Source organism: Rutidosis leptorrhynchoides, chromosome 11, assembly GCF_046630445.1.
Source record: "Rutidosis leptorrhynchoides isolate AG116_Rl617_1_P2 chromosome 11, CSIRO_AGI_Rlap_v1, whole genome shotgun sequence".
Taxonomy (NCBI): domain Eukaryota; kingdom Viridiplantae; phylum Streptophyta; class Magnoliopsida; order Asterales; family Asteraceae; genus Rutidosis; species Rutidosis leptorrhynchoides.
The window spans coordinates 154,553,409-154,577,088 of record NC_092343.1 but is presented as its reverse complement, the minus strand read 5'-3'; the positions used below and the strand labels follow the sequence as shown (position 1 = coordinate 154,577,088).

The following is a 23,680-nucleotide window of genomic DNA, read 5'->3' as shown; positions in this document are numbered from 1 at the left end:
GATTTTTGGGTAAGTTTGGGTCATGAGGAACCAAAGATGACTAACCTAGGGTTTTGAAATGTTAAATTGTGTATATGGGTTTTAAATGTTAGTAAATCACTAGCACACTTGATGGTTAAAGTGAATGGGTGTATTTGGGTATGATAGTGACCCAAATGAGTGTGTTAACCTTGAAATGAGTCAAATGAGTCCTTAATGACCTAAGTGGGTTAATGGGTGCGAAGATGAGGTAACCTTATGTTAAAAAGTGTATTAAGACCATATTTAGCTAGTGTTAGGGCTTTGGCGAAGTTGACCCAAATATTAGGGTTAAGAGTGCAAATGGGTCAGAATTGCACTATGGGTCAAAATGACACTAGGATGGTAAGTGAGTTGGATGGCCAACTTGATTATATGTTTGATTGTATGCATAATGTATTAGGTGCGTTACGTTGAAGGGTGCGAGCTTGGTTTAACATTCACCGACGGCGTTAAGGTGAGTGGAATAATTATGCATGTATGTATATAGTGTATTTATTTGTATGCTATGGCACAATCCATGAAGCTGGTAATGCCATAGTATGTGTGAGTGTGCTATAGTGTGGACCAAGGAGTCGGTAGCATTATAGTACAAGTTGGGATGCGAACCCCGGAGCTGATAGCATCATGATTATTGCTATGATGCGACCCACGGAGCCAGAAGTATCATGGTAGGAGTATTGTAGTGCGAGCCACAAAGCCGGTAGCATTACATTTGGAGTTGTTAAGGCAAGAACCACGGAGCCGGTAAAGCCTTAGTATGAGTGTGACTCAAGTCGTGATGCGAACTACGGAGTGGGTGGCATCATGACATCGGCGTATGGTGCGAGCCACGGAGGCGGTGGCACCATAGTGCGTTTATGGTTAACCATTTAGTTTGTGTTCGTATTGTAGTGTAGCATATTATATTTTGGAGTATATGCTATTGTTTATGCTAGTTGCGGTAATGGAGGTTATTAGCTTTATACTTGGAGTTCGTATGCTAATATTATATTGCTAGCATGTTTGCGGTATATGAGTAAGTGGTTGCAAGTAGGTATATTATATATGCATGTGTATACTTATTGCATTCACTAAGCGTTAGCTTACCCTCTCATTGTTTATCTTTTTAGGCTCGGGCTTGGATAAAGGCAAAGGAATTCGGTTGGATTAGTGGTCTCCCGCTTGTTTTGATAGGGGATACTTTTGGGTGTTTAGCTTTGAAGTTTGACCGAGATTGGGTAGTTTAACCCCAAACACCGTGCTCTAGGTGTCGTTTGGAATTTAAACTCTTACGGTCGAAACTTGTATTTTTGAACAAAAGTGTAACCTGGGTCGTTGTGGGCCCGACAATGTAAAACTTATTTTGATGATGGAAATCTCTTAGTTTTACTTGTTATGACATGTTGTGAAAAGGTTTTCGTTTAAAAATGTCGGGAAACGGGTTTTCCGTTCGCATAAGTTGGACTCCGGGGACAGCCCCTGGCAGTTCATTTGGACGTCGTCCCATTTCCTTGGACGCCGTCCTGGCCTTTAGAACTGGACGCCGTCCAGATGTACTGAGTTACAAATTTTTTTTAAAGCGTGTTTTTGGGATAACGAAGTCAGGTCGTTACAGAACCAAATCTTCGATCTCAATGCAATCAAACGGGTGCCGGATAAAACCATTTGTCGCATTGATTGTATGCCTTTCAGAGTATGTTGCACCTTGCAATTGGATCATCACATTGTTGGCCCTTAGGATACGGTACTCATCTCGGTTCTCTATCACTCCAAAGTCCTTCAGTAAGTATACAGATCCTTCCTTCAACCGGGTGATGAAATGGTGTGCGATGTTATGTTTAGCAGTTAATTGGATCACGTTACCCTGTTGTTCATGGAAAACGACACATAGTGAGACAGTATCATACGTAACATGTAGACAATTGGTACTTGAAATTAAACGAGTTTACATTAAATCTCATATACATGCATCCAGAGACACTGGTACTACTATTCAGATACTTAAACAATCTTATATCAAACATGTACGGATCTGCAAGTTTAAAATGAAGGACCTCAAAAGGAAATCCATAATTTTGTAAAATTAAATGAGTTTAAACTAACTTCCATACACATCCATTTGTAGACAAAAGTATCATTATTCAAATAGTTAAACAATCTAACATAAAAACTGCAGGTATCTGGGAATTTAAAATAAATGACTTCAAAAGGAATTCCATAAATACCCATCGTATATAATTCATACATATAGATAAATATGTGTTTATACATAGTACAATGTGAATGTATAAGGATGCAATGCGAATGGATAAAATAGATACAATAGTATACATAATCAGCAGATAGAATAATATAACTAATCTAATGTTTCAACATAAATTAAATACATTAAATAACATGTTCAACATCGCATTGTTATGCACAACATGCATCCAGAGACACTACTACTAATATTCAGATACTTATACATTCTTATATCAAACAGGTAGGCATCATCAAGTTTAAAATGAAGGACCTCAAAAAGCAATTCCATAATTTTGTAAAATTAAATCAGTTTAAACTAACTTACTTCAACACGATATCCACAAATAGCCATCATATATAATTCATACATATAGATAAATATATGTTTATACAAAGTACAATGTGAATGTATAAGGATGCAATACGAATGGATAAAACAGATACAACCCCTAACAATGACAGAATCATAAGTCTGTGCCAGGATTTTTAAACATAATCTAGAAACAAGAAACACAATAGTATACATCATCAACAGATAGAATAATATAACTAATCTAAAGTTTCAACATAAATTGAATACATTAAATAACATGTTCAACATGTCAATGTTACGCATAAGAAGTAAAACGGTATTGTGAGACAGTGTCATACGTAACATATAGACAATTGGTACTTGAAATTAAATGAGTTTAAATTAAATCCCATACACATGCATCATTAAATCCCATACACATGCATCCAGAGACACTACTACTACTATTCAGATACTTAAACAATCTTATGTCAAACATGTACGGATCTGCAAGTTTAAAATAAAGGACCTCAAAAGGAAATCCATAATTTTGTAAAATTAAATGAGTTTAAACTAACTTCCATACACATCCACTTGTAGACAAAAGTATCATTATTCAAATATTAAACAATCTAATATAAAAACTGCAGGTATCTGGGAATTTAAAATAAATGACTTCAAAAGGAATTCCATAAATACCCATCGCATATAATTCATACATATATATAAATATGTGTTTATGCATAGTACAATGTGAATGTATAAGGATGCAATGCGAATGGATAAAATAGATACAACAGTATACATAATCAGCAGATAGAATAATATAACTAAGTTTCAACATAAATTAAATACATTAAATAACATGTTCAACATGGCATTGTTATGCACAACATGCATCCAGAGACACTACTACTAATATTCAGATACTTATACATTCTTATATCAAACATGTAGGCATCATCAAGTTTAAAATGAAGAACCTCAAAAGCAATTCCATAATTTTGTAAAATTAAATCAGTTTAAACTAACTTACTTCAACATGAATTCCACAAATAGCCATCGTATATAATTCATACATATAGATAAATATGTGTTTATACAAAGTATAATGTGAATGTATAAGGATTCAATGCGAATGGATAAAACAGATACAACCCCTAACAATGACAGAATCATAAGTCTGTGCCAGGATTTTTAAACATAATCTAGAAACAAAAAACACAATAGTATACATCATCAACAGATAGAATAATATAACTAATCTAAAGTTTCAACATAAATTGAATGCATTAAATAACATGTTCAACATTGCATTGTTACGCATAAGAAGTAAAACGGTATTGTGAGACAGTATCATACGTAACATGTAGACAATTGGTACTTGAAAGTAAATGAGTTTAAATTTAATCTCATACATATGAATCCAGAGACACTACTACTACTATTCAGATACTTAAACAATCTTATATCAAACATGTGCGGATCAACAAGTTTAAAATGAAGGACCTCAAAAGGAAATCCATAATTTTGAAAAATTAAATGAGTTTAAACTAACTTCCATACACATTTATTTGTAGACAAAAGAATCATTATTCAAATAGTTAAACAATCTAATATAAAAACTGCAAGTATCTGGGAATTTAAAATAAATGACTTCAAACGGAATTCCATAAAACCCATCGCATATAATTCTTACATATAGATAAATATGTGTTTATACATAGTACAATGTGAATGTATAAGGATGCAATGCGAATGGATAAAATAGACACAACAGTATACATAATCAGCAGATAGAATAATATAAGTAATCTAATGTTTCAACATAAATTAAATACATTAAATAACATGTTCAACATGGCATTGTTATGCACAACATGCATCCAGAGATACTACTACTAATATTCAGATACTTATACATTCTTATATCAAACATGTAGGCATCATCAAGTTTAAAATGAAGGACCTCAAAAGCAATTCCATAATTTTGTAAATTTAAATCAGTTTAAACTAACTTGCTTCAACATGATATCCATAAATAGCCATCGTATATAATTCATACATATAGATAAATATGTGTTTATACAAAGTACAATGTAATGTATAAAGATGCAATGCGAATGGATAAAACAGATACAACCCCTAACAATGACAGAATCATAAGTCTGTGCCAGGATTTTTAAACATAATCTAGAAACAATAAACACAATAGTATACATCATCAACAGATAGAATAATATAACTAATCTAAAGTTTCAACATAAATTGAATACATTAAATAACATGTTCAACATGTCATTGTTACGCATAAGAAGTAAAACGGTATTGTGAGACTGTGTCATACGTAACATATAGACAATTGGTACTTGAAATTAAATGAGTTTAAATTAAATCCCATACATATGCATCCAGAGACACTACTACTACTATTCAGATACTTAAACAATCTTATATCAAACATGTACGGATCTGCAAGTTTAAAATGAAGGACCTCAAAAGGAAATCCATAATTTTTTAAAATTAAATGAGTTTAAACTAACTTCCATACACATCCACTTGTAGACAAAAGTATCATTATTCAAATATTAAACAATCTAATATAAAAACTGCAGGTATCTGGGAATTTAAAATAAATGACTTCAAAAGGAATTCCATAAATACCCATCGTATATAATTCATACATATAGATAAATATGTGTTTATACATAGTACAATGTGAATGTATAAGGATGCAATGCGAATGGATAAAATAGATACAACAGTATACATAATCAGCAGATAGAATAATATAACTAAGTTTCAACATAAATTAAATACATTAAATAACATGTCCAACAATGCATTGTTATGCACAACATGCATCCAGAGACACTACTACTAATATTCAGATACTTATACATTCTTATATCAAACATGTAGGCATCATCAAGTTTAAAATGAAGAACCTCAAAAGCAATTCCATAATTTTGTAAAATTAAATCAGTTTAAACTAACTTACTTCAACAGGAATTCCACAAATAGTCATCGTATATAATTCATACATATAGATAAATATGTGTTTATACAAAGTATAATGTGAATGTATAAGGATGCAATGTGAATGGATAAAACAGATACAACCCCTAACAATGACAGAATCATAAGTCTGTGCTAGGATTTTTAAACATAATCTAGAGACAAAAAACAAAATAGTATACATCATCAACAGATAGAATAATATAACTAATCTAAAGTTTCAACATAAATTGAATGCATTAAATAACATGTTCAACATGGCATTGTTACGCATAAGAAGTAAAACGGTATAAACAGCTAACAACAATGAATATTTTATACACAGATGAATGAGATGACAAAAACAGCTTTAAAACACGTAAGTATATGATGTGGTGTGAAAAATAATGTCAATATGAAAAGATAATGTTATACCTTTTCATCAGACGCAATGAAATCTGAACTCAAATACTTCCCATATGGTGTGTACGTATCCCACATTCTGCATATCATAACCTTGACCACAGCTTGCTTGCCAACCTTAAGTTCATTAAGGTACACGTAACTCCTGTTTGCAACTGGATTGGATGATTGTGGAGTTTGGGCCATTGGAATACTTGGTGTTTTTTGGGGATTTATGCATAACTATAAACCAGATACCAACAATATATAAGGGCCTAAAAACCTGCAAATTCACTTCGTTCATGGAGTTACAGACCTGGATTAAATGTTATTCAATTTAAAGTGTAACTGAATCGTTGATGCGATTGTTGAAAATCCTTGAGTTTACTCGACTTACCCAATTAAACACAATTACAGACAATTAATAAATATTGACATAATTTGGGTCTCAATTGAATTCGATTGAAATATAACTTAATGTTTTAAGATCCAAATAAATGAAACTAACCGTTAGGTTCTGGATCTGCATGTGAAAGACCATCAATTCCAAACGATGGGGCTTTGTGCGACGGCAACGGTGGCGAATCAAAGATCTCATGTTCAGCCGGATGACCGGTTGGAATTAAACGGCTGTTGGTCGGATGCCGGAGACTGCATGTGCGTGGTTGTGAAGAAGCGGTGGAGATGAGATAGGTGAAATAAGACACCGGTGGTTTGGTCCCATGTATTTGATGTTTGACATAGGTTAAGGTTGTTTTGTTGACTAATACATCATATATTTGACAATCTAAAACATGTGTGTGTTTTTTTTTTTTTTTTTTTTTTTTTTTTTTGTTCAATAGATAATTAATTCCTTAAAATAATGTAAATATATATATATATATATATATATATATATATATATATATATATATATATATATATATATATATATATATATATATATATATATATATATATATATATATATTGAGTAATAAATTATATCCATGACAATCTGAAACATGTGCGTACGTATTTTTTTTTTTTGTATGTAAATAATTATTTTTTTTGTCTTTTATATATATATATATATATATATATATATATATATATATATATATATATATATATATATATATATATATATATAGCATGGTTTATTGACTCTATGGTGTGTGGTGAGTGGGATGGTTAAGAAACTAACTTTAGTCAAGAACATGGGTAAGTAACCTAATTAATGGAAAAAGGAGTCAACTTTTATAGGTTTATAGAAGATAGATAGATAGATAATATAAATATATAATATATACACCCAATTTTATAACACAACAACAACAACAAAATACTCAATCCCACATGTATGGGGTATGAGGGAGGTGAGATGTAGACAATCTTTCCTCTATCCTAGAATAAAGAGAAATCATTTCTCCACCCCGAGTGAAACACTCACAAGAGTAGGGAAAGTCATCCCTCTATTCATTCGACGGATAAAGAGATTGCTTCCAAGAGGACCTCCGGCCCAAAAGGTAAGAGAAGATAAAATAAAACAAAAACAAATAAGAATAGAAATAAATAAAGTAAATACTTTAAATAAAATGAAATAAATAAATACAGAGAATAAAATAAATACATACATGATAAAAAGTAATAAAAAGGAGACGCTATGAAAATGGTAAAGTCAAATTTCCATAGGTTTTAAGGAGACGCCATGAAAATGTTAGAATCAAATTTTCATGAAAATAAAATACACACAATTTTATAACTACTACAAAAAGTAAGCAATGAACCTCTTATTTACCCTTTAGGAACCGGTTTTACAAAAGTGTATAACCGGTTCCTATGATAAAGCAAAGAAACCTCTTTTTTACATAAAATCGGTTTTTTTCTGAATATAAGAAACTTCTTTTTACTACAAAACCGGTTTCATTCCTAACAAAAAAAGAAACCTTTTTTTTTTTTTTCTTTTTTTCTTTTTTATCAATATAAGTGATTTCAATACCATTTATTTGGAACCTTTTTCTCAATATAGGTGATATCAAATAATTCATATATCATTTGAAATGAATTGACGTTGTTTGAAACATATATCATATATATCAGCTTGCTTGTTGAATTTTTTTTTTAATGTATCTATGCTATCAGTGGCGAAAGTATATGGGGGCAGAGTGGGGTGAATTTTCGATATTCAGTGTAAAAATTTTGAATTTTCCGACTTTGCCCCAAGTGGATTTTCTCTTTCAAAAATCTACATATTTTGCCTCAAAACCTTCAAATAATTTTGCCCCAAAACCACTATAATTTTCCTAAGAACATGAATTTTCCCCCCCAAAACCTCTATATTTTCCCCAAAAAATTGCTACAGTTTTAAAATTGTTTTTGACCCCGGTGAAAAAAATCCTAGTTCCGTCACTGTATGCTATATATATGGATCTTTCTTTCCTTCGTCACTCTGTAGTGTTTTCTGCTCCCATGCCTGTGATTTTACTGATGCTATTTATAAGATGCTTGCTTCGTTACTAAGAAGCCTGAAAAAAAATATAAAAATCGACACAAAGATGAATAATATAGAAGAATTTGAATTAAATTACTTAAAGTTAGCTAGAGTTGTATGGAGGTGGTAATGGATCTGCATAAAAGATGGATTTGAATTAATGTCATACTTAAAATTCAATTCAACCAAAAGAGAAAATTACCACTGAAAATCCACAACTTTCTACAGGTAGAGAAGGCCCGGAAGGGTTTGAGTTTGGAGTTGGTGCTTTTTGTTGTTAATGACAGTGAGTGGAAAACCTTGCAGAGATGAAATATTATACTTTAAATTTCATATGTCAAATATTCATCTTCAGTGGGCGGTATATAATGTGTGCATATGGCAGATCTGAAAATTTTGAATTTTGGAAGTAAAAAAAAAATGAAATAGGTTTTTTTTTTTTCTACCAAAAAGAGGTTCTAAAAGCTTGGAACCGGTTTTTTTTTTTTTAAGAAACATGTTCCTAAAGTTGAAAAAAGAGACCTCTTTCTAGGTAAAAAGAGGTTCCAAAAACTTAGAACCGGTTTCTTTTAAAAAAGAGGTTTCTTTACTTAAATAAAGAGACCGGTTTCTTTTTTGAAATGCAAAGCCGGTTCCTTTAAACATTTGAAACATCTTTTCTTTGGCTCCTCTAAAAGAAGGTTTCTAATGGGGGTTTCTTTTGTCATTTTTGTAGTAGTGTGGATAACATTGAGTGCAATGTTGCATACCAGCAGAGTCGAATTCCTGACCTCTCGCTAAGAGAGGCAGACCACGACCAGTTGAGCTAAGAGAGGCAGACCACGACCAGTTGAGCTACAACTCAATGTTTGTTCCTTTGTTTTAAGTCAAATTTTTAATCAATACGTTGCTACTAGGATTTTGTGTTTGGAAGGTTTGTACTATATTTTCAACATACGTGAGACGAATTCTTCAATACTCTATGCACAGAGTTTTCAGCAAGATGTGCAACTATAGAGTTTTGAACATGGGAATTCTTGTGGTGATATCAAGATATCAATTACTAGGTCATCATAGATCCATGTGATCCGAGTCATTATGTGGATCATTGTTATGTACAGATCTTCAAAAATGTTCTAACTTATTCTCCAAGTAGACATGGTCGTAATCACTTGATCTGTCTTCGTATACTCTAACAATCGTGTTGAGGTAGGTAAACTAATAATGCGTTCTTAATAAAGTAGGTAAACTAATAATGCGTTCTTAATAAAATATTGATTTCTAGCCTAAATGGGCATTGTAATTCTAAAACATCAGTTCAAACACGCGATTAACATTATTTTAACTTTTACACGATATTGTTGTGTTATGAAAGAAGACTTTTGAAGAAGTACTTGTAATTTAACATTTGAATGAGTCCAGATAATAATTTAATATAATACGGGGTAATATTTTAGTACAACTGCTTTATATTAAAATGAAATATATCAACTGTCAACTTTTCAATAGAACATTTGAAGAGCATCCTTTGATCCGATTGCACTATTACCTCTTATACTATTAGCCGATAGAGGTTGTACAATAACTTTTTTTCTTCTTCATCTCATTGATCAAAAAACAATTTTCGATGATTTATATTACGAGTAAAAAGTTTTTAAATATACTAAAGAGTGTGCAAGTTAATTTATAAGTTAATTTGTCAATTTACAAAGTTATACTCCATATGACGAATCAAATATGCACTCAATGATATATCTTAATCTGAAATTAAATATAATAAAATGTGTGATATGAACAATCTTTTAGATTAAGAAGAGAAATAATTAATGCGCTTCTAAATAACATTTAATATGACAACTTGGAGAAAAAGTATACGAAAATTTCGAATTTGATCTATGAGTATAGTATGTTATACGGTCCTTATAGCATAAAAACGGTAATATTAATCTTAAAGATCACGTATTTTTATTGTTTTACGTAACACATTATAGCGTTACACGCAAAGACTTCCGCAGTAACATGCGGGCTTTATCCCATATATGTATACTATAAAAGAAGACTTTTGTGGAACTTACTCTCTCAAATCTTACATTCATAAATGTACGTGTGACTTCATGTCATAATTCACTTTGTATTTTTTTTTCCCTCTGTATTAGTAGAAGAGGGGCCATAGAAAAATTTCAAAGTTACATAGACTTTATAGTCCACTGTATTAATCATTATGGTTAAGATCACTGAAATTCCACAACAGTCTTCACCGAGTTATGTTTACGATGTGTTTATAAGTTTGAGAGGTGCTGATACTCGTTATAGTTTCACTGATCACCTCTACAAGGCTTTGCTTGATGCCTCTATCGATACATTTTTGGATGATGCCGAGGTTCAAACCGGAGGAGAATTAAAACCAGGATTAGAGAGTGCGATCAAAGCATCAAGATCTTCTGTTATCGTGTTGTCTAGGGATTACGCGTCTACCACATGGTGCCTTGATGAACTTGTATTGATCCTGGAGCAACGTAGGAACTATAACCAAATTGTTATCCCTATATTCTATCATGTTGAACCCACCGATGTTAGGAAGCAGCAAAATAGTTTTGCAGATGCCATGGCAAAGCATGCACGAAGGATGGAGACTGAATCAAACGCAAAAAAGAAAAGTGAATGGGTTCAAAAGATTGATCGTTGGAAGAAAGCACTTACTGAAGTTGGTGATTTAAAAGGAAAGGATGCAAAGAGAAGGTATTCAAAACCTTAAATATGGTCAATTTTTATAGTAATTGATAGTGAGTTGTAATCTGATTAATCCAACAATTTGCTTGAAATTCAACGAACCATTTAGAGTGCGACATGTGACGCGACAATCACATGTGATTGGAAATGAAAGAAATTTAAAAAAAAAAAAACAAATTTTTAAAATTTTTTTAAAAAAATTTTGGAACTTTTTTTTTCTTTTTTGAAGAAAAAACATTTTTTAAAAAATTTGGCATGTCAAATCCAACCACATGTGATTGTAAAACTCAATCACATGTGATTCTGCATGTCAAACTCAATCACATGTGATTGGAAAAAAAAACAAATTTCAAAAATTTAATTTTTTTTTAAAATAAAAAAAAATTCAATTTTTTTTTTCAATCACATGTGATTGGATTTGACATGCGGAATCATATGTGATTGAGTTTTACAATCACATGTGATTGACATTCAGAATCACATGTGATTGACATTCAGAATCACATGTGATTTACTCAAGGTTGTAAAACTCGCGACTCGGGGAGAACTCGGCAGGAGGTTTTTGAGGAGTTCTCGGCGACTCGGGGAGAACTCGACGTAGAAATCAGATGTTGACTTTCATTGACTTTTTATTTTTTTGTAATATATATATATATGTATATATATATATATATATATATATATATATATATATATATATATATATATATATATATATATATATATATGTATATATGTATATATATATGTATATATATGTATATATGTATATATGTATATGTATATATAGGCAGGATCAATTAGGAAGTAACCAATTCGGGGAAAGCGGGGGGGGGGGGGGGGGGAGCAAATTTTTTTTGGTTTTTTTGGAAATTTTTTTTCGGCATCAAGATCACACAAAAATATGAACATTTAGAAAAGACACTTCGTGATGAATGTTATTATTTAGGTGGGAAAACGATCGACAAATATAACATTCAAGGTAATATTGTTCGTGAAGAATATGAACGTTTTTTTCTTCATGTTTTGTGAAATAAAATTTAGCCAGATTTAGAGTTTAGGGTTTAGGGTTTGGTGTTTTGGGTTTATGGAACCCTAAACCGTTCGTGTAAAAACTCAATCTAAATCCTAAATCTAAACCCTAAACCCTAAATTTCTAAACCCTATAAACCCAAATATCTAAACCCTAATATCTAAACCCTCAACATACGCTCAAAAAACACGATAATTGTTATATATTACTTCTTCGAGCGTTTTAACGCCAAAATAAAAACATTTATCACAAAGTGTCTTTATTAAATGTTCATATTTTCATCCAATCTATAATGTTCGTGAACAAAGTTTTAAAAAAAAAAAAAAAAAAATTTTTTTGCTTCCCCCGCTTCTCTCTGATTGGTTACTTCCCTCTTGATCCTACCAGTATATGTATATATAACATAATTTATATATGTAACGTAAAAAATACATAATCACATAATACTCGTATATATATTATGTAAAAATAACAAAAGTTTGTTGACTGGAATATGAATATAGATGTATCTATGTTCTATAGAGTATTTAGTTTAGGCCCATTTTATTTTTGTTTTAATTGGGCCTAACCCTGTATCTGAAATTTTGAATCGACAGACTATATATAAATAATTAAATTATATACGTAATTTTTCAATAACAATAATAAGCAGACACGTATCCTTTTACCCACTTCCATATGTACTCCGTATCTTCTCTCTCTCTCTCTCTCTCTCTCTCTCTACGTTGTTTCTTCTCCGATACGTTTTCCTTTTCCGTGAAAAGCTTCTCCCGCCGGTAAGTTTTATTCTCCCTGCTTATTCTCTTCCTTTTCTCGTGTCTCCCGTTTCGTTTTCTTTCCCCTTTTTTACTTCTCCATCCCCTTTTCTTCCACATGGTTGACCGTCGTTGACAGGCGGTTGACCGAGTAATTAGCCGAGATGATCGTTCGAGAACTCAGTGAGCTCCTGGAAACGCGAAATCGGCGAGAAATTGCCGAGTTTCGCCGAGTATTGCAACCATGGATTTACTGCATGTCAAATTTAATCACATGCGATTAAAAAAAATTTGAATTTTTTTTTCTAAAAAGATAATTTGAAATTTTTTCTCCAATCACATTTAATTGTCGCGCCACATGTCGCACTCTGATTATTCCCTTGAATTTCAACTTAAAAGTTGAATTTATTTGAATATTCCTCAATTGATAGTATTAAACTACAATGTGAATAATATTCACAACAAGCAGCAGTACGTTCCAAAAAATGGTTCGTTACTTTTGTATATAATATCAACTAGTTTTATGAGCCCGTGCGTTGCACGATTCTTGTATAAATTAGTATACGATTATGTTAGTATTGATACTCACCAAATTTATAATACAATTATAATTAAAAAAATCATTTATCACCGATAACATTTGTAACGAAAGTATTATTATCAAAAGCATTGTATACAATAACGTTAGTATTACACACACTTTATATAATGTATGATAACATGAGTATGAAGTATTGAAAATATTAGTATCGTAAACGTTAGTATTGAATACAATTACAATACAACAATTAGTTGTTCTCATTCAATGTCGCAAAGTTTCCCGAACATAGAGTTATACGTTTATGAGCCCGTCCGTTAATATACGTATCGCAAATGTTAGAAGATTGATATACTTTAAATTTATTTAAATATCATATTTTGTATTTAGTATAGATATTTGATTGTTTATTTAAAATTAAGTTATATACCTTATTTTATTTAAAGTTTATTTATTTATTTCCCGTACATTTCACACACACATTTGTGTTGTGGAGTATAATTTATGCTCAAATATAATCTTATGTATTAGGGTGCACATCTTGTTTACTACTTTTATGTGCATACATGCTAATAGGTGATTTAATATTTAATTAATAACTGTATTGTACTTAGAATATGATTAAACAATACTAACTTTTATATTTATATTATTTTATTTATTTATTTAATTTAAATTATTATTTAATTTTATATTTTGATAACACCAAATGTGAAGTTCTATTGCTCCTGTTACGTCCATTTTTATATTTATGTCAATTTATTTATTTAATTTCGTATTTAAAGTAATTGTATTTTTTAGAATATGAATGTTTTCCTTAGTCGAAAAAATCAATTAAATAGATGGGAAGAGCGATAGAATGACACGTGGCAAGAATAAAGGAGGAATTGACATGTCAGCATAATGACACGTGCTTTGTATAATGTATAGATTTGCAAATCGGTGAACGCTTTATTAGGTTTATTTACTTTAAAATTTTATATGTACATAAGTTAGCAATATTTGAAAACATAAAATACAACCTAAAAGAAAAATATGTTAATGAAACCTACGAACACCAACATTCACCAAAAATTATATATATATATATATATATATATATATATATATATATATATATATATATATATATATATATATATATATATATATATATATATATATATATATATATATATATATATGTCGACACTAACATTCACCAAAATTTATATATACTTATATGTCGCAAACATATGATCCATTAAACTGAGAATAATATTAATATTAATATTAACATTAATAAGTAAGATTTATAAATAATAAATAATTAATAATAATACAACAACAACAATACCCAATTCCGCACATGCGAGGTATGGGGGAGGTGAGATGTAGACAATCCTTCCTCTACCGTAGAGTAAGCGAGAAGTCGTTTCTTTAACCATGAGTCGAGGCCCATAGGAAGAGAAAGTCATCCCCCTCTCTACTCCAGGGCAGAGAGATTGCTTCCGTGGGGACCTCCGACAAAAAAAAAAAGTTTAAAAAAATAAACTGAAAAGAAAAAGAGACTCCATGAAAATGGTTTAATCGAATTTCCATGGGTTTTAAAGGCTGTCTAAAAATCAATTTAGGCTCAAAGCGGCAGTCAAGACGCCACTATATTGACGCTTGTTGTTGGCTCAATAAATTGAGCCAAAATAATAAATAATAATAACAAACGAAAATAATAAATAAATAAAATGTTGAATATGTGTGTTAAATGTGACAATGACTATATATATATATATATATATATATATATATATATATATATATATATATATATATATATGTATATATATATATGTATATATATATATATATATATATATATATATATGTATATATATATATATATATATATATATATATATATATATATATATATATATATATTAGAGAGAGAGAGATATTGGTTCTTGTACATGAACCTAATATATATATATATATATATATATATATATATATATATATATATATATATATATATTGGTAGGATCAAGTGGGAAATAACCAATCGGGGGAAGCGGAGGAAGCAAATTTTTTTTTTTTCGTTTTTTGAAAAAATTTGGTTCACGAACATTATAGATTGGATGAAAATATGAACATTTAATAAAGACACTTTGTGATAAATATTTTTATTTTGGTGGGAAAATGCTCGAAGAATTAATATATAACAATTATCGTATTTTTCGAGCGTATATTGAGGTTGTAGATATTAGGGTTTAGATATTAGGGTTTAGGGTTTAGATTTAAGATTTAGATTGAGTTTTTAACACGAACGGTTTAGAGATTGAGTTTAAACCCAAAACACCAAACCCTAAACTCTAAATCAGGCTAAATTTTATTTCACAGAACATGAAAAAAAACGTTCACATTCTTCACGAACAATATTATATTGAATGTTATTTTTGTCTATCGTTTTCCACCAAAATAATAACATTCATCACGATGTGTCTTTTTAAAAAAAACTTTGTTCACGAACATTATAGATTGGATGAAAATAAGAACATTTAGAAAAGACACTTCGTGATGAATGTTATTATTTTGGCGGGAAAACGATCGACAAAAATAACATTCAAGATAATATTGTTCGTGAAGAATGTTAACGTTTTTTTTTTTTCATGTTTTGTGAAGTAAAATTTAGCCCGATTTAGAGTTTAGGGTTTGGTGTTTTGGGTTTATTCCATAAACCCAAAACACCAAACCCTAAACCCTAAACCCCAAACCCTAAACCGTTCGTGTTAAAAACTCAATCTAAATCCTAAATCTAAACCCTAAACCCTAAATTTCTAAACCCTAATATCTAAACCCTAATATCTAAACCCTAATGTCTAAAACCTCAACATACGCTCGAAAAACACGATAATTGTTATATATTACTTCTTCGAGCGTTTTCCCGTCAAAATAATAACATTCATCACGAAGTGTCTTTTCTAAATGTTCTTATTTTAATCTAATCTATAATGTTCGTGAACAAAGTTTTTTCAAAAAACCAAAAAAAAAAAAAATTTTTTGCTACCCTCCGCTTCCCCCGATTGGTTACTTATATATATATATATATATATATATATATATATATATATATATATATATATATATATATATATATATATATATATATACACACATATATATAGTCATCATTTAAAGGAAAATACTTTTTTAGGGGGAAAAGTGAAGTAAATTTTTGTTAACGTTTTTTATAAAAAAAAAAGTTCACAAACATTAAGATTAGGCGAAAATATGAATATTTGAAAAAGACATTTTGTGATTAATGTTATTATTTTGACCATAAAACGCTCGAAAAATTAACATTTATCGGTAAATTTTATTCATGGTAACATTTATCGTGATGCATGTTATTCATCGAGCGTTTTTTTTTCATCTTCAAATAACAATATTTAGATATGAATATTCCATTTAAGTTTATAATATGTTGCATAATTCTCTTGAATGGCCTAGTAGAGGTAGCATTCATGTAACACACTATAATATCCCACAATGCTATATTATAACCCGGGTGTCTTTTATGTCTATGTATATGCAAGTTTTTCATATATAAAACACTAAGTTCAATAATACTTAAAAAAAAATAGCATTCATGTAACACTAAGTGGTTGAACATAATAATATCCCAGAATGCTATATTATAACACTGATATCTTTTATGTGTATGTATACAAAAGGTTTTCATATATAAAACAGAAAATTGCACGGATAGTCCATGTGGTTTGTACCATATTGCATGGTTAACTAAAGTAACAACTTTGAGTGTAGATAGTATGTGTGGTTTTCAAGTAAAGCAAGGATAGTCCAATTCACTAACACTGTTAATTAATTATGTTAAAACATAGTCATGTACAAAGCGTGTGAGGATATTTTCGGTATGTTACGTACCTCTTTCCCCAAACTCCCAAACACTCCCTTTATATATTTCTCTCACTTACCTCCATCTTCAGCTTTTTCCACCATAACCCTAAATTAATAACCCACATCATAACCCTAAATTAATAACCCTTTACAACTGCAAATCGCAAATGTGATTGTTCATACATATCTTCTCTAAATCACTGACCACGTTATTACAATTACACACATTTATTACACATTCAAAACACACACACACACACACACCACCTCTTTTCGAAAGTTGACCTTCAGATATGCAACTTCGTGATGTTTTTCTATAAGTTTTAACGCATCACGTAGCTTCAACTATTGGCTTATGAATTTGAAACCGTTCTAATTCATCCTTTCATTGAACGAAATGCTCCAGATATGAAAACTTGACGAGTTTTTGAATAGTGAAGAACACGAGATGAATGTTGACGAATTCGAAGCTGTAATTCTTGTTTTATGATTGTCGAGTACTCGGTTTTAGATCAGGATCACAAAGCATGTATCAGTTTAATGATTTATCTTCGGATTTGAAAAACCCTAAATTCTAGGTTTGAAATGATAATGAATTAAGAATTAAGATGAAGATAGAATCTGAGATTGTGATGATGTTGTTATGATAATAAGATCATGTAGTTATCGATGATGGTTCAATGTCATGTTTGATTTTGATTTGTAATTTGGATTTTTTTATATTTAGTTTAAGGGTTTTAATGGTATTGGTTTGTGAATGGTGTTTGAATTTTCATTTGGTTGTTGTCTTGTCTCACATCTAATCTTAGAAGAAAAATAAATTAAAGAAAAGTGTGTTGGTGAAGAATATATATATATATATATATATATATATATATATATATATATATATATATATATATAATGACATAAATAACCTCATGTGCTTGACACATGATTCAGTTTTAATGAAAAAAATTAACAGTGTTAGTGAACTGGACTATCCTTGTTTCACTTGAAAACCATAGGGACTATCTACACTAAAAACCAATACTATGGTTAACCGTGCAATATGGTACAAACTACATAGACTATTCGCACAATTTTCTCTATATAAAATATAAAGTTCAATAATATTTAAAAAATATAACAAATATCAGCATCATTTAATAAAACAGTTTTAGAAAATGTTAAATCACCACTTTATAAATAAGTGGATAGAGATATTAAATTTTTAATTTTAAAAAATTTATAAATAAGTGAACCCTATATTAATATTTACAATTACATATATATACCCAACTAAACTACATAATATCATATATACTCTATATGTAAGTAATAAAACTCTAACATTTACCCATTTTATTCAAATTTTTAATAAAATCCAACTTGAAACAGAAATTTAAATGAATTCTAAACCACACACCTTTAACTCTAAACATTAAACTCTAAACTATAAACCATAAAGCTAAACATAAACTTATACCCTAAACTATACACTCTAAACTTTAATCCTTAAACTCTAAAGCTAAACCTAAACCTAAACCCTAAACTTCAAATTCTAAACACTAAAGCTAAACCTAAATTTTAAACTCTAAAAGTTAAACCTAAACTCCAAACTCTAAAACTAAATCTAAACTGTACACATTAACTATTTTTTTTTAATAAAATGAGTAAATATGATAATTTTAGTACTTATATTGGATATATTTGTCATTATCATACTTAGTTGGATATATATATATATATATATATATATATATATATATATATATATATATATATATATATATATATATATATATATATATATATATATATATAATATACACTCTAAACTTTAATCCTTAAACTCTAAAGCTAAAGCTAAACCCTAAACTTCAAATTCTAAACACTAAAGCTAAACCTAAATCTTAAATTCTAAAGTTAAACCTAAACTCCAAACTCTAAAACTCAATCTAAACTCTACACATTAATTTTTTTTTTTTTAATAAAATGGGTAAATATAATAATTTTAGTACTTATATTGGATATATTTGTCATTATCATACTTAGTTGGATATATATATATATATATATATATATATATATATATATATATATATATATATATATATATATATATATATATATATATATATATATATATATATATATATATATATATATATAAAAGTTACTTATAAAAGTTAATGGCGGGTTTATGTGATTTTAGTTGGTATATGTATGTTATTTAATAGGTTAGTAGGGGTATATACCGTATTTTCTCTATATTCTTTAGGCCTCTTTGAATTATGATGAGTCTGTTTCAATTAGCATGAACACCTTGTACGCCCATATTTTTGTAATCATTTCTAATAATTACTTGATCAACCCTTCAAATTTAGTAATGACCATCAGAGTGCTTGAAGTTTAGGCTAGATTTCTATAGGCTTAAGATTTGTTTGAAAGTTAGTGCTTTTAGTTTTTGGTTTCATAAAAAGCTCGTGGAGGCACTTTTTAGAAAGAGTTACATCTGTTTATAAAGAAATTATTTTTGTGCTCATACAACATTAGTGTTTACCATCTGATTACATATTTCCATTACAATTACATGCAACTACTCGGTTCTCAAAACTTCCACAAAACTAAGTGCCAAGTACAAGTAAAAGCTCCCGCTAATAACTTTTGTCTATAGTTTCGGGCTCCACATACTAGTTACTTTTGTCAAACATACCCTAAATATTGAATCTCGTTCAAGAAACAAAAAATCAAACTTTAACATATTTCACAAAATTAACAGGGGGGAGACGATACTTATTGAAGAAATTGTGAAAGAGATCATCAGCAAGTTAGATCTACACAAAAGGAGTAATATTCCACACATGATCGGGATGAGGTCTGACATTGATACCATTGAAGTTTTCTTGAAAGATGATTCCTCGCACAACACCCAAGTTCTCACACTATGGGGAATGGCTGGGATTGGAAAAACTTACTTAGCAGATTACATTTTCAAATTACACTTTTTTGAATTCGAAAGAAGCTGCTTTCTTGAAGATGTAGAAAGGAGGTGTACATCGTCAAATGGATTGCTTAATTTACAAAAACAGCTGCTTAAAGACTTTCAAGATGGAAGTTGGATGGACGTACAAGATACTAATGTGGGCACATATAAGATTGGAAAAATACTTCATAGGAAAAGAATTCTTCTTGTTCTTGATGGTATCAGTAAAGTCGATCAGTTGGATGCATTAATCGGGACGAAAGGTCTTCATCCTATAAGCAAATTAATAATAACATCCAAAGATGGATCAATAACACAAAAATGTAGATTGTTTGAAACCGAAGTACCGCCAAAGCATATGAGGCACTTGCTTGAAGGGTTAGGTCAGAAAGATTCAATGCAACTTTTAAGTTGGCATGCTTTTGGACACAATGAACCTAATGAAGACGACAAAAAAGACCTGAAGAAGGTTGCAGAGTATTGCAACGGTCATCCATTAGCTCTTAAAGTTTTGGGTAGTTCCGTTCGTAATGAAGACGCTACATGGGACGATATCTTAGAATCACTTAGTAAACAGATTATTAATCTTGATATTCAAAAGGTATTGCAAATAAGTTTCGACTCGTTGCCACATGAAAAGGACATGGAACTCTTCAAGTTCATTGCTTGCTTTTTCGTTGGAGAAGATAAAGAGTTTTGTGAAGAAATACTAAAAGCGTTTGGTAGTCCATCAAGAATCACCTGAAAAGCCATGGAAAAGAAGTCTGTTATGGCATCATGAGGAGTCCATAACAGTGTTGCAACAGAAAAAGGTAACAATTTATTTCGAAAAGAGTACATTCCTTAAAGATTTTGTATTATGAATACATTAATAAATAATTTAATATTATGATATTCCTTTTATATATGCAGGGAACAACTAAAATTCAAGGTGTTGTCCTTGATATGAAAGCATTTGAGGATACGACTTCACGTGAATCAAGTAGCGTAGACAACTACATGAACGTTAGATTATTGCCATTCGTCAATTGGGTTTTAGGTTTATGTTCCCCTAGTGATAGTCAACAAGTTGTCATTGAGACACTTGCATTTAGTGAGATGTGTAACTTAAGACTACTACAACTCAACTATGTAAAAATCAATGGATCGTACAAGAACTTTCCTAAAGGTTTAAGATGGTTGTGCATGCATGGATTTTCTTTGAGTTTTATACCTTCGGACTTACAAATGGAGAATATGGTTGCTCTTGACATGTCTAATAGCAATCTACAACAACTTTGGAAGAAGCACACGGTACTAGATTAACTATTTCTTTCTGCAGTTTGTGATTATCTATCTTTGTAAAACTAACATGCATCGCTTATTTATATTTAACTCAACAGGTGCTCAAGTCACTGAAGTTTCTTAATCTCAGTGGCTGTTATAAGCTTCTTACTGTGGGTAGCTTCTCTGCATTCCCTCTACTTGAGAGGTTGACACTCGCAGGATGTATAAACCTGGTTGAGGTTAGTGAATCGATTGGTGATTGTAATAGACTTGTAGTACTAAATATGAGTGAATGCCATAAGCTGAAAAGGCTTCCGCGGAGCATAGGAAATCTAAAAAACCTTAAAGAACTATTGATAAATGGTTGTATAAATCTTGTTGAGTTCCCTGTTGAGATTAAGGTTATGCAGTCACTAGAAGTGCTTGAGGCTAACAATATTAACATAGCACCCCCAGTGTCTTCCTCTGCCATTATGGAGGATATACCAAGAAGTGTGAAGTCATATTCGATTTCTTTACCGAAAACATTAGTAAGTTTATCACTTAAAAATAATAATTTGTGTAACGAATTGTTTCCAATGGATTTTATTGGCTTACCGGTATTGAAGGAGCTGTATTTAGATAGTAATCCAATTGATTCCCTCCCCGATTGTGTGAGAAGCCTATGTAGGCTGAATTATCTAAGTTTACAAAATTGCAAAATGTTGAAGACAATTTTGTGTGCTCCGAGCTCAATAACAGGATTGTTTATCGACGGCTGTGAAACGTTGGAGAAAGTAACTTTCTATCCAGAAATGTCAGAAGCACATGGTAGGTTCATTTATTATAAAAATGTACTTTCTTTGACTGAGATTCAAGACAACTTCGAAATGCAAGCTATACCGGAAATTAACGAAGTGATACTTAGTTTGGGCTGGATTAATTTAGATTATATGAATTATCATAACTTTCTTGTATCAAATTATTCCGAAGATTACTCCGTCCCAAGAAAATTGCAATCAACACAGGTGAATGTTTATTAATCTATCTTCCCTTCTCCCATGTTAAGTAAATGCAAGTGATTGAAGCTAATTAACAAAAGTTGGATGGATGTGACAGATGCTTTATGAACATGGAATATTCAGCACTTATCTTAAAGGCCAAGAAGTTCCAACGTCATTCACTCATCGAAGCAATGGGTCATCGTCAGTAACCTTGCAATCAAATCCAAAGAATTGCCGGATTCGTGGGCTAAATGTGTGCATTGCGAGATCAATCTCACACACCCGTGCTCCCATAAGAATTACATTAAGTAATTTGACAAAAAACTACTCCTGGATATACCAACCTAACGCATATGTAAATTCAGAACCTAATAAAGTTAGAGTATGGTTAAGCCATTGGATGTTTGATAACAATGAGTTTGAAGACGGCGATGAAGTTACTGTTCACCTCAATGCAAAAACTTATTACGGTGATGGACAAGATCATGCACATTTAAAGGAGTATGGGATTAGCCTTGTGTATGGTGAGGAAAACAAGAAAGATGATCCGTTGGCTTATTACAAGTCATGGAAGCATATAATCACTCGAGATGTCTCTGCCGCTAAACTATTTTCAAATGATTACCTTCTCACACCTCAATGGTCATCTTTTTTTCAAAAAACACTCTTTCTGCAGGCACCTTACTGGCAAAATTAATTCTCTATGTAATCAATCCATTAAGGTCGACAAACATTCAATATGGTGTACCGTCGGCTCATTTACATCATCTTTTTGTTACTATATATAAAGTTACAGGTTTATATTTCATAATGTATTAAACATTACACCATTCACTATTACATTTGAACATTGAGTTGTAGGTCAGCTCGTAGTGGCTTGCCTCTCTTAGCGAGATGTCAGGAGTTCGACTCCACTGGGCTGCAACATTGCACTCAATGTTATCTCTGGCCTGAAGTATTCACCCAGGTCGCCTTTCACTTAGTGTGGGGGCAGCGGGGAGGGGGGTTTTACCTGCCATGCCCTCGGATTGGTCCGGGTTTCCTCCAGGGCAGTAGTTGGGGACGAGTTATGCAACTACGGAAGATGAACGCTTGAGTGGGGGGTTTTACCGGCCATGCCCTCGGA

The 23,680-nt window shown here is 30.8% G+C and overlaps 1 pseudogene; it reads left to right on the top strand.

Moving 5' to 3' along the window:
* Positions 1 to 10,608: 10,608 nt before the first annotated feature.
* On the top strand, positions 10,609 to 23,251 carry LOC139875080 (disease resistance protein Roq1-like; annotated as a pseudogene).
* The last annotated feature ends 429 nt before the right edge of the window (positions 23,252 to 23,680 follow it).